Source organism: Pongo pygmaeus, chromosome 4 (assembly GCF_028885625.2).
Source record: "Pongo pygmaeus isolate AG05252 chromosome 4, NHGRI_mPonPyg2-v2.0_pri, whole genome shotgun sequence".
Taxonomy (NCBI): domain Eukaryota; kingdom Metazoa; phylum Chordata; class Mammalia; order Primates; family Hominidae; genus Pongo; species Pongo pygmaeus.
Window position 1 is genome coordinate 142572464 of NC_072377.2, and position 13532 is coordinate 142585995.

The 13532-nt window shown below is 44.3% G+C and overlaps 1 protein-coding gene across 12 annotated transcripts in view; it reads right to left on the reverse strand.

The window, feature by feature from the left end:
• The window catches only part of FAM13B (family with sequence similarity 13 member B), a 91118-nt gene extending 84306 nt beyond the window's left edge, over window positions 1-6812 (reverse strand). For 5 of the 12 annotated variants that reach the window (XM_063665516.1, XM_063665513.1, XM_063665512.1 and 2 more), the window contains exon 1: window positions 5486-5625. The gene's annotated coding sequence lies outside the window, so the exon portion shown is untranslated. Of the gene's footprint in view, window positions 1-5485; window positions 5817-6616 lie in introns of those variants that run through there. The other 7 variants (XM_063665511.1, XM_054488797.2, XM_054488790.2 and 4 more) reach the window with 3 other exon arrangements.
• Window positions 6813-13532: the final 6720 nt, after the last annotated feature.

The window sequence follows — 13532 nt, forward strand, 5'->3', positions numbered from 1 at the left end:
AAAGTCAGAAAAGCCAGCAGGAAGCTGGGTCTCAATAAAGATGATAGAGATTTATAAGTTTGTAGACTATCGCTAATTTGACTTTACATCATTAAACCAAAACTAAAAGAAAATAAACTTATCCCTGCTCTAGACATTCAGCTTCTTACTAGCCAGGGCTCCAAATAATTCATTGAAGCAAAAGGCACCTCTTTCATTCTAACTGAACAAGGATGGTACTACAAAAGTGGCAAATATGCTATATTAGTGGTTCCCTCCTGGCCTGAGAAACTGACCAAAGCATAATTTGTCTGAGATACTTAACAGAAAAGCTGAACCAATGTCTCAATAGCGCATAAACTTACCTATCAAATGTTCATAGACGCTACTTTGATGAGTGATATGGTTTGGCTCTGTGTCCCCACCTAAAAAATCTCATCTAGAATTGTAATCCTCACGTGTGGAGAGAAGGAGGTGACTGGATCATGGAGGCAGTTTCTCCCATGCTGTTCTCGTGACAGTGAGTTCTCATGAGAGCTGATGGTTTTATAAGGGGCTCTTCCCCCTTCACTTCCTACAAAGGCTCTCTTGCCTGCTGCCATGTAAGACATGCCTGCTTCCCCTTCCACTATGATTGTAAGTTTCCTGGAGCCTCCCCAGCCATGCAGAACTGTGAAACAATTATACCTCTTTTCTTTGTTCTGGCAGTTCTTTATAGCAGTGTGAGAATGGACTAACACAATCAGGAAAACACCAAATCACTTAAATCTGTTATTAAGTTCATACTGGCTTGGCCATTAAGTAATTTATCAGATACAAAGTATAACTAATACAGAATTCAGGACTAGAAAGTTTTTAAATTAAAGAGGGCTGTATTGCTTAAAAGGTTGGGAATTTCACTGCCTTAAAAAATAAAACCAAAAAAAAAAGAGTATAAGCTATTTCTTGCAACAACGTGGGAAATATTAATATACCTTTTCTCCACTGAAAATATGCACAGCCAAGGCCTACTAGACTGACAGGAGTAAGAAGACTAGTTTATCATTTTTCATAGCTCGTTCATACAAAACTACAACACACTTCATTTTTTCAGCTAAGGGGTATTATGCGTAATTCTACAACTTGGTCTAGCCAGATAGGTCCCCTGAGATTAAAACATTTCTCTTTTTGTACAGACTTGTATAAAAACTGAAGAAAAAAGGGAAGCTGGTACATGAACAAAAAAGCAGTGGTTAAACTTTTTTTGTATATCTTCCCCACTAGATTGTGAACTTTGACCATAAAATATGCAAAAAATGGCCAAGTGCAGTGGCTCCTGCCTGTAATCCCAACACTTTGGGATGCTGAGGTGGGCAGATCACCAGAGGTCAGGAATTCAAGACCAGCCTGGCCAACATGGTGAAACCCCATTTCTACTAAAAATACAAAATTAGGCCAGGTGCAGTGGCTCACGCCTATAATCCCAGCACTTTGGGAGGCCAAGGCAGGCGGATCACCTGAGGTCAGGAGTTCGAGACCAGCCTGGCCAACATGGTGAAACCCCGTCGCTACAAAAAATACAAAAATTAGCCAGGCATGGTGGCACGTGCCTGTGGTCCCAGCAACTCGGGAGGATGAGGCAGGAGAATCGCTCGAATCCAGGAGACGGAGGTTGCAGTGAGCCGAGATCGCCGCCATTGCACTCCAGCCAGGGGGACAACAATGAGACTTCGTCTCAAAAAAAAGAAAAAAAAAAATGACTTCATTTTTGTTTCCCCAGTTGAACACTAAATAGCAGAACCCCAATACTGAAACTGATGCTACCATTTCCAGTGTATTTTCCAGTTCACTCTCCAACTGAATCCTCCAACCATCCGGTGAAATAAGGAGAATGGATTACCCTTCCTTTTCTCAGAAGAGGAAGCAAGCTCAGAGAGCTGAAGAAACTGGTTCAAAGTTACTGAATTAGTAACTAGAACTCTAAGTCTACTATCTTACAGGTGGATGCCCCTTCTAAGCAACAACTACAATTCTCACTGAAAATTTTGTTTAAAATGTCACGAAATACATGAAGCCACACCAAGGGTAATTCATAAAGCACTTAAATACTTTGTAGTTGCTGGAAATGTTTTGCAGTTGCTGGCCAAAGATCATTATGGAAATACTACTAGAATATTTCCTCTCAATAGAAAAAGAGAATATTTTACAAGATTAATAGTTTCAAAGTGATTCTACAACCAATCATAATGCAGTCTGCTTTTGCTATTAAAAAAAACTCTCATCTTACCTAATTCTAAATTTCAGCTCCTTTACACCTTTCCAAACACGAAATCCAACGTGACCAGTGTTTGCTCCAAATTAGGACTATAGAGAACCTCCTCCACCTCCCTGCTCACCCCAATGAAAACTGATATTCAGCACCTACTATGTCAATCAACAAGCAGTTTTCAGTTTTATTTTTACTTTTACTTTTCATCTGTAAAGAGCAGCAGCTTGACACACAAAAGCAAAAAGTAGAGAAATATTTTCAAGAATAGGTAAACAAAACTGAACTTTTTCTATTCTGTTCCTGAAAAGGGCAATAATAGAAATTTGACAGACATCGCTCTTAAAACTAAAGCAAGAGATAAGAATCTTTATACATTATATATACAAGGAAAAGAAAATATACACTAGAAGCTAGGTAATAACTTGACATAAAAGACTTGCAATATTTCCTTCTCTAGTAGAAATCTAGTAAATGTCATTAAATTATCTTGTCAGCTTACCACATTTTCCTCAGCCTAGGTCTTTTATACTTGCTAGTTCACTGACCTGAAACACTCTCCCACGCTTCCTCCTTCCCATCATCAGTTCAAGTCCCATCCTTGGAGAGGCTTTCTTCAACCCACTCAATCTAATGGTCTCATCTATTAATTTCTCTAGAGTGTGGCATTCCTTGGCTCCAAAATATTCATCACAGGTTTTTTGTTTTGTTTTTTTGGGACAGGGTCTCACTCTGTCTGTCCCCCACGGTGGAATGCAATGGCACGATCATAGCTCACTGCAGCCTCAATCTCCTGGGCTCAAGCAACCCTCCCACCTCAGCCCCCCTGAGCAGCAGGGACTACAGGAGCATGCCACCATGCCTGGCTTTTTTTTTTTTTTTGTAAAGAGAGAGTCTCCCTATGCTGCCCAGGCTGGCCTCAAACTCCTAAGCTCAACTGATCCTCCAGCCTTAGCCTCCCAAAGTGCTGGGATTACAGGAGTGAGCCACTGTGAGCCTGGCCTACCACAAGTTTTATTACATATTCATTTTGTGTTTGTTTAATGTCTGTTTATACCAACAGAGTATAAGCTCTCCAAAGTCCACCAGTGGGTTTTTTAAAAAATACATTTATTAAGGTATAATTTACACACTAAAATTTGCACTCCAGCCTGGACAATAAGAACGAAACTCCATCCCCCCCAAAAAAAAAAAAATTGAACGTAAGGCTGGGCAAGGTGGCAAGGTGGCTCAAGCCTGTAATCCCAGCACTTTGGGAGGCAGAAGCAGGCAGATCACCTGAGGTCAGGAGTTTGAGACCAGCCTGGGCAACATGGCAAAACCCCATCTTACAAAAAATACAAAAATTAGTCAGGTGCAGTGGCAAGCACCGGTAGTCCCAGCTACTCCGGAGGCTAAGTCAGAAGAATCGTTAGAACCTGGGGGGCGGAGGTTGCAGTGAGCCAAGATTGCACCACTGCACTCCAGCCTGGGTGACAGTGATGCCCTGTCTCAAAAAACAAAAACAAAAACAAAAACAAAAAAAAACACAGTAATTTATACTATTATAGTTTCCAAATTTAAAATTTGTATACGATGATGGAGGAGCTATGCAGCAATGGATTGAGGTTATTCATAAATGATTATAAAAGCAGTTATTTTATTGGTGGGGAAACACTGACAAGTCAACAGACTCATTTCAGCCATTTTCTCTCCTAAAACAATGACATTCTAATAAAAAAGCTAACATTTACACGACCCAGTGAATTATGCCACTGCAATATGCCCTTCTACATTTTCCAAGAACTTAAGCTGTGTCACACAGGTGTCTAAATTAGTAATAAAATTAAATTGGAGAAACTATTACTCCAATTTTAAAAGCAGCACGGATTAAAAAAGTAAGAAGGGGGCAAGGCACGGTGACTCACGCCTGTAATCCCAGAACTTTGGGAGGCTGAGGCAGGCGGATCACTTGAGGTCAGAAGTTCGAGACCAGCCTGGCCAACATAGTGAAATCTCATCTCTACCAAAAATACAAAAATTAGGCGTGGTGGCGGTCGCCTGTAGTCCCAGCTACTCAGGAGGCTGAGGCAGAAGAATCGCTTGAACCTCGGAGGAGGAGGTTGCAGTGAACCGAGATCGCTCCACTGCACTCCAGCCCGTACGACAGAGCGAAACTCTTGTCTCAAGGAAAAAAAAAAGTAAGAAGGCGCTCCCAATGGATATACAAATAATTATCAGTTCATTCAATTCCATCAACAAGCACTTAGTAAATGCACAGTACCTGTGAGAAAACCAGGCCAACAAGCATTTCAAGGTTACCAAAAAAGGAAGGTTGAAAATAGCCTCACACTAACCCAGCTCTAAAAAGACAAATAATTCAAAACCACCCTTTAATGTCAGTCTCTCTAAACAGGTGCACCCCAGTTAATGTTAATAGTCTGCATTACTACTGGTAATGATTCTGGCTACCATTTTAGATTATCAGATCCTTCAATGTAAATGCCCAACTTTTTTCACTGATTAGAAGGCGAAACGGGGAACCAAATGAAATGATCCACCGTCTTTCTAAGAGTCAGTTTGATTTTAACTGATTACAAACAAAAAGGGCTTAACAGTTTCCCACTGCGCAAATGTGCCAACCGATTCCTACAACCTCATCTAGGAAACCAGGCGTGCCACGTGAACCCTAATGCTATACAAAGTGTCCCCCTCCAGCCTGGCCTATGCAGAGCGCATTCTAGACAAGGCCCCAGTGCACCAACAGCCCAATTTTGGCTATATTCTCTGAGCGATTTAAGGAAGTCCGCAATCACTCATCTCACGTGACCTTAAAAAGGGGCGCAGTTGAGCCCAGAATAAAACACACTCCTTTTTCTTCTACATCAACTTCACTGCCCAGCATGAAGGAAGTGGGCGGGGAAGAGGCGCAGCGCCAGCGGGCAGGAGAGGTCAGCAAAGAAACGTGGGGTGTCGCGCCATCTACTCTGCAGGGGCTGGAGGTGAGGGACACGCCCGCTCAACGGCACTGCAGCCGCTGCAAATCCAAGGCTGCCACACCCCCCGGCAGCCAGGAACACGGCTTCATCTTCCTCTTTCTCCAGCGGAAAGGGGGCCCTCTCCACGGAACGCCCCACCTGCTGGAGTCCTCCACACCCCGAAACGCAACGCCCGGGAGCAGGCGCGGGTGGCAGGCGGCGCTGGGGGGCAACAGGAGGGGAAGGACCGCGGCGACCTGCAACCCGCGCATGCGCAGATCCGGGTACCCGCCCGTTTACCTACCGTTGGAACCGCGATGCCCCGTTCCCTGGCCGCGGCCGCTTCTCCAGGACCCGCGGCGACGGCAAGAGGGCGAGAATTGAGGCCCCAAGTGGCTCCGCGGCCGAGAAGCCTCTTCCTGGGGCGGCCGCTGACGGGAGGTTAAAGCTACGGCTGTGGCGCGGGGCCAGCCCGGTAAGCGACCCCCGGATACCCCCGGCGGTGGTGGCGGCGGAGACGCGGAACACAGGGAGGGAGTGGCGACAGAGGCGGCGGCTGAGGTGCAGAGCCTCCCTAACGGCGAGCGGGAGGAGAGCTGCTGGCGGGCGGAGGCCGGGCCGGACGTGACGTGCGTGGGAGGGGGCGGGGCGGTGAGGGTCCCCACCCCCACAGCATCCGGGGCCGCGGCCCTGGGTCTTGCAAGCTTGAGGACTGCGGTTCCTCTCCCACCATTTGGGCTTCTGAGTTAGGGTGCGAGCAGCCAGGCGCGGTCCCGGGGCGGGTTGTGGGGTCCTCGGTTTGGGGAGGTTGGGAAACAGAGAGGACACTGGGGAGAGGAAAGATAAAGGGAAAATCCGGAACACAGAGATCGCTTCTGGTCTCTGCGGAGGAAGCCATGCCCCTCCCTGCAGGCGGCCAGAAAAACCCAGGGCGCCCATATCCAGGTGAGGAGCACAGAGACCTGAACCGAAAACCGCTGGGGGAGGCCTAAGCGGTGACTCCCGTTCCCATTCCCAGAGATGTGAGTTAGATCCGGGACCACGGGGCTGCACCTGCGTCCTGCCCGCCCCCACCCTACCCATTCACCTCAGTCCCTGACCTAGACTCAGAGAGAACAGTAAGGCTTCGGTGCCTTGACAGTCTGGTACTGTGGAAGTCGATAGGCTGCGGGTTCACAGGGAGCTTCGTATACTAAAATCAGCCAGCTGCGGAGGCAGAGCTGAAAGGAGGCAGAAAGAATGAGCTCTCTGAACTTGCATGGCTACCCAGACCATCCCTACAACTCCCTTGAGCTCACAAGGGTATGAATATTCAGCCAATCTCTTTCTTATAGTCTGTTAAGGGCTTTGAGATCTTCCATTTGGACTCCTTGACGGCCGGTAGATCAACACCTGCACAAAAAATAGCAGCCACCACAATTCAGTTGTCCCTTACCTGCCTGAGCTGGAAGTCAGTAACCTGGAAAATGTAAAACAAGAACCCTCATAGAACTTGGGACAAGATTTGAAAAAAATAAAGTCACCCTATGAAATGATCTGTAAATGGGCTACAGAGGCCAGAGTGTCTCCCACATTTCATCAGAGTAAACCATGTGTAACCTAAGTGTCACATACCCAGTTAATGCTGTCATAACTGAAGGGTGGGGTCCACAAAGAGTCTAAAACCAGAAGAATCTGAATAAGAATGTTCTATGAGGCTCCCAAGAACTGTCCAGGAACGAGGCAACTGATTCTAATGACCAGAACCAACACTTAACTCTCAGGGCAGTTAAACCTTAATTCAGATTCACTCACTCATTCAACAGACACTTAGTGAATGCTTACTATGTTCTAGTCTCTTAAGATACATCAGTAAATCCCCGTCTTCGTGGAGTTTATATCCTAGCAAATCTAAATTCTGGATCTCCGTTAAGAGCATACAAAGGCCCATACCCTGATTCCAAACTCAGACAGTAGCCTTTCCATCATTCAGGGAGTCTCTCAAATAAATCTACATACCCAATAAGAAGCGATTGTCCAAGGCATATAACTAAGACTAGTTATACTAGCTGTACAGTTTTTGTCAATAAATTCATATCATAGTTTACAAATCGGACACTGTTCACTGGGTTGAATTGTTTTATCCGAATTAATTTCTCAGAGCTTGATTAAACTTGAGTGAAGTGAAATAAAAGTTTCCAAATCTGCCAAACAGGATCAACAGAACCTGATTTCAGAGCAGCCCAGTGAAGATGCAGCCTGTGCATTTAGCCTTGTATCTCTCTTTAAATATCTTAAATGAAAGCTTTACCTGTGATTCCATGCTTGGAGAACAGGAGCAATATGATTGCTTCAAAAGCTTTATCATAAGTGAGTAAAAGTCTTGAGAGTAAATCCGAAGAGAGTTAAAAACCTCCTCAGCCTGCCCCACATATGCAACACAGGCTCTTGTTGACATAACTGACTGTAATAAATGTTTTGCTCTGAGTATGAAACCTAAGATGTAAGCTCCCAGAGGGAAGGATTCCCTTGCCTTTTTTTTTTTTTTTTTTTTTGTGAGACAAGGTCTTGCTCTGTCACTCAGGCTGGGGTCCAGTGTCTGGATTATGGCTCAATACAGCCTCAACTTCCTGGCCTCCAGCAACATTCCTACCCTAGTCTCCTGAGTAGCTGGGACTACAGGGACATGTCACCATGCCTGGCTAATTTTTAAATTTTTTTAGAGATGGGTTTCCCTATGTTGCCCAGGCCTGTCTTGAACTCCTGGCCTCAAGTGATCCTCCCACCTCAGCCTCCCAAAGTGCTGTGATTACAGGCGTGAGCCACCGTGCCCGGCCTCCCTTGCATTTTTATACCCTACCCACAAAGTATGGGATCTCAAAAAACAAATGAATTGATCAATGACCATTCTCCCCCTCAAAAACTGCAGAACATATTCTCGGAAGATAAATTCTCTAGATCCTACTTGATAATATAAAAACAGTATGTTCAACATAGGGGGCACATGGGCTATAATTCAAAACAAACAAACACTTTTATTTTGTATCTTTTGCCATGCCTTTCAATTTGTGCAGTGGGAGTAGATCTGTCATGTACCTAATTGAAAACTCAGGCAGGTTCCATGAGTTTTTAGGGGTTCTGTGGTCTCCTTAGGAATAGAGTCCTGTTGTCATTGAGTCACAAAGAGTAAAATGTTTTCCTCTTTTTCAGCTGGGAACAGTTGTCTCATTGCTTGCCCTAAAGAGGGGACCATAGTCATCTTTAACCTGCCTAGTCTTTCTCCTCCCGGCTTAACTAACCATAACCAAATCTGGGGAAGGCAGGGAGAAAAAGGAGCGGGAAAGTTGTTAACTTTGTATGATGGTTTGACATTCCCTGGGCATGGTAGCTGCTTAAAGCTGACTTTTTTTTTCATGGATACCTCAGAGACCACCACCATCCCCCTTCTCTGGTGGTTTCTCCCCCATAATTCTATTGGTCTAAGCGTAAAGCTATTTTGGCAGTTATTTACTTCTTTCCACACACCTCCAACTACTTGTCTGTTGAAACCTGGGCATCTCTGTAAAGGCCCTGTCAGATAGGATCTGAGAAGACTCTCACACTCCTCCATTTCCAAGTGACCCTTTATTGTGGGACAAGGTTGTGCACTCCATACCCTAGGGGGTGCCATTTACATCATTCTCACTGTAGTTTTGTATGTTATTTATTTTAATGTTTTTCCAGCAGGTGGCAGTAAAGTGTTTTGTCCAAACTAAATTACAACGACTACTTCCCAATAGATGGAAGCAAACCGTCTGGACGAAGGAGAGCTTTTTTCTCATGGTGCTGCTGTGTTAGCCTAGTGACAGCTCTGTATGGCCCACACCTGGTCCACAGGAAGCTCTCAGGCACCTCTTGCCCGAACAAACTTGGGAGTACAGGCTAATCCCAGTGCAGATTCAACATTCCTCTACTCTGCTGCCAAAACAGCCGCCAGCCTGTGGGAGTCAGACACAGGCCCACGGTGCCCCTCAGACTGCAAGAGGCACAGGTCAAGTGCTCTGAGCAGTTCCATTGAAGGCCCACTCCCTTGACTTGAGGTAAAAGGTAGGCAGGCACCTGTGGTAAGAATCACAGCTCACCAGCAACAGTCTCCAAAGACATTGTCCTCAATAATTCTGGTTTGGCCTTTTATAACTAAATAACTGTGAGTATTTAATCTACCTGCTTTGTCTAAATCCTCTGAAATTTCTAGAGGGGGTCTATCTCAGAAATCACTTTAGTTTTTGGAGGGAAGAAGATGGTTTCTTTTGTAATAATCTTGTTGCTTCAGTTAAAACAGTGGTTCTCAACTGCGACAATTTTGGGGGACCATGTGTGCAGACATTTTTGGGTTTTTTTTAACATTTTTTTTCCTTCTGAATTCAGGATCTGCTTGAATACAGACATTTTTTATTGTCACCACTGGAAAGGTGCTATTGGTTGGTGGGTGAAGGTCAAGGATGCTGGTAAACATCCTTTACGGCACAGGACAGCCCCTACAGCAAAGAACAGCAATTCTGTTTGTTACAGAGATGAGAGAATACCTTACTAAAAGAATGCTTCAAAATTACATCACTTTTTCTTCTTTTTTCCTACAAATTCTTTACCTGTAGATGGAAACGTCACATTTCAATGTATCAATAGAGTCAAAAATAGCATTTGCGATAGTTATTTGGCCAGGATGAGAAGTGACTGGTATAGACCAAGCCTTTGTGTTTCCAAGACTCCCTCTGGAGATGAGGCCATGCCAGGAAAATTACTACTTGAGATAAAATTGTTAGTTATTTGCAAGATGACTTTTAAGCCTGGAAAACAAGCATTCTATCCAGCTCACCTGAACAGTGGCATTATGCCTCTCAGAAGTAAGGTCATGAGTCACATCACTGTAGAAGGAATATATCTTTGCTACAACCTGGACTGCACTCTAGATGCCAGGGAGGACCTCAGCATATCTGCCTCTCCAAGGTCACCAGTGTCACTGGAATGAGACTTGAAGTCGGGAAGTAGCTCTCTGTCTCTGCAGTTACTTTACAGATGGCTAATAATGCCCTCATTATTCACAGAGAATGCAAATGGGTTCTTCCCTCCTTTACATGAGTTTGACTGAATTCAGCTCTTCCAGATGTAGCAGGATGTTGAGCCCTTCCCTTGCACTATCAGTAAGGAAACTTTTAATCAGGTGTTTTCCTTACCGTTACTGATCTCCCTGAGCAAGGCTGTTTGAGTACTGGGATATAGATTAACTTGTGTTCAGTCAAGGCTGCCTTGTCTTTCTTAATACAATGTTAATAAGAAACTAGCCACCCTAGCCAGAAAAGCCAAAAAGATATATTCTATCTCCACCAATTCTATCACTTAAAAGTAAAATAGATGCAACAAACATTCCAAGTTCCAGTTCTAGCCCTGTTACTAGCCTTTTGACTCTGGTCAAGTTACTTAACTTAGTTGTACCTTAGATTCCCCATTAGTCAAATAGGGAAACTAAGACTTAAATGAATTGGTATGCATAAAAGTGCTTTATTAGCCATATATAATTTTTTCAGTTCCCTCTCCTCTACTGCATTCAGAGGCCTAGAGAACAATCTGAAAATGTCTTGCTTTCATATCTGGATTTTTTTTTGCTAGGAGTGAGGCCCGGTGTGAACACCTTTCTTGACAGAAGTTGCCAAATCTTTGTCTATCTATTTGTAAATGAAAACCAAGAACCACTAAGAATTCTCCCAAACTCTCGGTGCTGGTTTTAAGATCTTCTGAGCCTTGTAAGTTACAGTAAATACAAGCACATCTGTTCCCCAATTAGAAGCATATTTACACTGCCCATTTGTAGAACAAGACATGACTGTAAATACAGATAGGAAGCCATCATTACATGCAGTCTTGTGTGCAGGGAAAAACAAGTGCATATGGAGATGAGATTGTGACTACTCTTGATTCTCACAGAGCAGTAAAATGCTATCAAATTCAGTCAAACTCAGCTAATTAATTTTCTCCTCGAGGTAGTATCCTCTACTGGGAAGAAAGGAAGAACTAAAAGCACATCAAATTTAAATCCTCTGGTGAAAGAGAAGCAACTCACCATTAGAGAGATGTATTGCTGGCTCTTCCAAGAAATGGAGTGGAAATCTTTCTGTGCCACTTTGCCCAGGACCATTGTGCCAGTGTGCAAGAATGTGTGTTTTTCATAAACAGAAAAATATCACTAGCTGCAAAGAGAAGAAACTGTTCCAGGGTGTACAAATCCCACGCCAACCTCCAAAATAATGGCAAATACTGTTCTGATCTTAGCAACCCAGAATAACCTTTGTGCCATTTATTTATTCAACACATATTTCTTGAGCAGCTATTATGGGTCAGGCACTGTGCTAGGGGACATGATCACGATCTCTGCCTTGGAAAAGCTTCATCTTACATATCTCTGGAATAAAATCTTTTGGTGGAATAGAACCAAAGTTAACATAATGTGGATTTCAGCTTCTATATTCACTCATATAGCCACTGGTGCCAGTCACATCCAGTTTGGAGAGCTGGAACAATTGACAGTAAGTCTCATCTTTGCCAAGTCCACATATTTGGCCTGATAACTTAGAATTCAGTGTATGACAATAATGTAAGCCAATACTATCATCAGCTATAAGACTAATTTGTTTTGATTTCTTTATTAAATTCCTATAATCAGCTAGATATTTTTTCCACAATCAGAACTTTTATTGTTAAAAATAAATAAATAACAAAGAATAAATATCCCTTTCTCTTCTTCCCTCTGCCTGTATCCATATAGGGGAAAGAAAAAAGTGCTCAGAGATTCAGTGAGATTATGACCTTCACAAAATCATGAACTTTCTGCTGCCTTTTTAACCAGAAATCTAGGCAGGAGGGTCTCACCATTTTGCATACCCTACCTGTTCCTTAGAGGCTCTAGGCTTTTGAGCCTTCCTATCATTTGACCAGCCAGGTTGCTTCTCAGCACCTTTTTTTTCCCCTTTGAGTCAGGGTCTTGCTTTGTCTCCCAGGTTGGGGTCCAGTGGCCCAATTATAGCTCACTGCAGCCTCAGTATCCCAGGCTCAAGCAATCCTCCCACCTCAGCCTCCCAAGTAGCTGGGACTACAGGCATGTGCCACCATGCCCAGCTTTTTTTTTTTTTTTTTTCTTAGAGATGTATTACCGCTACATTGCCCAGGGTGGCCTCTAACTCCTGGGCTCAAGAGATCCTCCCACCTCGGCCTCCCAAAGTGCTGGGATTACAGGCATGAGCCACCATGCCTAGCCTTCAGGCACCTTCCATTCAGACCACATTTTCTTTGGCAAACTGACAACGCCAATGTTTGCAGATTGCAGTTTAACTACAGCTATATTTTTTGCCAAACATTTACACCTAACTGCTCTTTTCCACTAAAGTATATAACAATTTACAGAAGCATTTAATGTTTTCTGAATCCCCAAGGTCATCAGCAGAGAAGCTCCAAAACATGAAGGTGTACATCCCTATTTTAAAAGGCCTTCATAGAAAGAAACCAACCTGGCCGGGCATGGTAGTTCAAGCCTGTAATCCCAGCACTTTGGGAGGCCGAGGCAGGCAGATGACGAGGTCAGGAGTTCAAGACCAGCCTGACCAACATAGTGAAACCCCATCTCTACTACAAATACAAAGTTAGCCAGGCGTGGTGGGGCATCCCAGCTACTGGGGAGGCTGAGGCAGGAGAATCGTTTGAACCCAGGAGGCAGAGGTTGCAGTGAGCCGAGTTGGCGCCACTGCACTTCAGCCTGCCGACAGAGCGAGACTCCATGTCAAAAAAAAAAAAAAAAAAAGGCCGGGCGTGCTGGCTCAAGCCTGTAATCCCAGCACTTTGGGAGGCCAAGGCGGGCCGATCACAAGGTCAGGAGTTCCAGACCAGCCTGGCCAATATGGTGAAACGCTGTCTCTACTAAAAACATTTTTTAAAAAATTAGCTGGGCATGGTGGTGCATGCCTGTGATCCCAGCTACTCAGGAGGCTGAGGCAGGAGAATTGCTTGAATCTGGGAAGCGGAGGTTACGGTGAGCCGAGATCGCGCCACTGCACTCCAGCCTGGGCGACGGAGACACCGTCTCAAAAACAAAACAAAACAAAACAAACAAAAAAAGAAGGAGATAATAGAATGGAGGGAAGACAATATTCAAAGAAATAGTGGCTGAACATTTTCCAGAATTGAAGGTAAATATCCTAAATTCTGGAAGACCAAAACTTGCCATGCTGAAAAGTACAAAATGCACACATAAAGTTTAGTACCCAGAGAGAAAGGGGATCTTAAAATTAGGCAGCAAGAAAAGACATTAGGCTGGGCACAGTGGCTCACACCTGTAATCCCAGCAC